This window comes from Tamandua tetradactyla, chromosome 24 (assembly GCF_023851605.1).
Source record: "Tamandua tetradactyla isolate mTamTet1 chromosome 24, mTamTet1.pri, whole genome shotgun sequence".
NCBI classification, from domain to species: domain Eukaryota; kingdom Metazoa; phylum Chordata; class Mammalia; order Pilosa; family Myrmecophagidae; genus Tamandua; species Tamandua tetradactyla.
The window spans coordinates 11651917-11654256 of record NC_135350.1 but is presented as its reverse complement, the minus strand read 5'-3'; the positions used below and the strand labels follow the sequence as shown (position 1 = coordinate 11654256).

General features: G+C 41.9%; 1 pseudogene; it reads left to right on the top strand.

The window, feature by feature from the left end:
* Positions 1 to 241: 241 nt before the first annotated feature.
* LOC143668496 (elongation factor 1-beta pseudogene) lies at positions 242 to 890 on the top strand (annotated as a pseudogene).
* The last annotated feature ends 1450 nt before the right edge of the window (positions 891 to 2340 follow it).

Sequence of the window (2340 nt, the reverse complement as noted above, 5' to 3'; positions counted from 1 at the left end):
CACAATGCAGATGTGGGGGAACACTGTGCTATTTTTAATTTTTCAAAATGTGAAAAGAATCTGCTTCTGAATTTCCATCTCTGCTAAGTAGCAGGGAAAAAAAAAGCTAAAAAAAATAAACTAATAGACTTCCAATACAAAAAGAGCCAAAAAACACCTTAATCTCTTCTTCCTTTGCCACTCAGTTCTCAGGTACAGTCACCACCATGGTCTTCAAAAGTCTTCAGATCTTTGAATGATTATGGAGCAAAAGATACAAGACATAAGCTACCTTGAAGGGTATTTGCCATCACAAGCTGACCTTGAGTATTTGAAATAATCCTCAGCTCATTGCCTGTCAATTTGTATCAGATCCTGCATTGGTATAATCACAAGAGGGCTTAGGAAGAAGAAAAAGCCAATCTACCTGGAATGAAGGAACCCTTGGGTAAGGCCTGCGCTGGCTAATACAGAAGACATCACGGGAAAAGGAGACACGTATAATAAAGATGATGTGTCATTGCTGTCTTTAGATCTGATGACGATGAGGAATGTGAAGAAGCGAAGGCTAAAAGGATGATGCCTGTCACAGTACCAGTCGGAGAAGACCAAAACACCTGAACTCACTGCCAAGTCTTCTGGACGTGAAACCCTGAGGTGCCGGGTCAGGGACAGCAAGATTAGAGTGTGTTAGAAGTGTTCAGGCAGACGGTTTGGTCTGGGGCTCTTCCAAACTCGTTCTGATAGGCTAGGACACGGTATCAAGAAACCTCAGAAACAGGGTGGAGTTGAAGATGATAAATTTGGAACAAAAAACTGACGAGCAGATAACCGCTTTTGAGGACTGTGTGCATTCAGTGGACGTGATTGCTTTCAGCATGATCAAAACCATTCTTGTTAATTGCACTTAAAGTTTGAAACATGGAAAAAAATCGTAATCCTGTCTATTAAAGGTAATTCAGTTATTGCCAGTTTTCACAGGGCCTCACAGAATGACTCAGTCCCTTCCTATTAAGTACCTCTACTTGCAGAGTTCCTTTCTGCTGCACCGTTTACACCTCTTGCTCCCTTTGCTTTTCCTGGGTAAGAAGAGGACATTTCCTTGCACTGGAAAAGCAGCTTCTTCTGGATTCTTTGTTGTCTTGTAGTCCTCATCAAGCGGGGTCTCCCTCCATGCTGGTGCCAGCCCTCCCTGGGCTCGCTGTCCATCTGTAAGAGGTCACAATTTGAAGTCTCTTCCTACTTAATCTTATGGAGGCTTTTACTGTCTGTGAGACTCCGAGGAACCTTTACTTTCCTCCCTCTCATCTATACACTCCTCTCAGACCTCCTCCAACCCACTGATATTCCAGAAGGTAAGGTCATCTGATGTCAAATCTTCATAACTTTCTGGTGTATTTTCCTTCCCCAGCTCCCCACTGACCCTGGGACTTCGCTACTTAGAAAAACATAGAACTTAGATCTTCTCGGAGACCCTCACCCACTCACCTATATCCAGCTTTCTTCATCTCTTTCTCCAAGGTGAATAATGAAGGTGGGAAGGAGGGAGTAGGAGAGAAAGAGAGAGAGAGAGAAAGAAAGACAGAGAGAGAGAGAGAGAGAGAGAGAGAGAGAGAGAGAGAGAGAGAGAGAGGGCATGAGCAGGAAGAGGAAAAGCAAGGAGAGGAGAAGGGAGGGAAGGGGACAGGAGAGAGAAGTCCTGCTCCCTTTACTCAAGCTACTGGAGGGACCCCTGGGTTTTCAGCCATGTAAGCAAATAAATTTTCTTTTCATTCTAACTGCTTTGATACCAGATTTCATCATGCTTTCAAAATAAAGATTCCAAATTAAATCATGAAGGTAGTTCAGATTTTTCTAAAGCATTTTGTGGGGAAAGTAGTATTTGGTGGTAGTCATGAGTTGAGGATTTGCTTGGGTCTCAGTTTGCACCTATTGTGAATAGCTATTGCATATGGTAGTTGATTCAAAGATACTTTTGAAATGCACTGTCTTTGTTTACACTTTCTTGGAGTTACAGATGATGGAGAGTATCATGAGTGGTTTATGGCTGAGGTTTAATACTTTATGGAGGCACCAGTTTGGAATTTGAAATCTGAAAGCTGCTTTGACATTTTCCTGATGTCTTTATTGTCCTCTTGGTCAGTCTCAAGTTGAATTCTACATTCATTTTCCCCCTTCCTTTCTTCCTTTTCTCACCACTGGGAAAATAGGGGTAATAATTCAATAAAAGAAACACTTAGCTAACAAGAGACCTTTTCAAGTAGATGTCATCTTCTAATGGAGAATTATTGCACTATATATATTATCATAGCTAGAGCAGAACCAGTTTGAGGATAAAAATGGCCTGAGGGTTATTTCTTC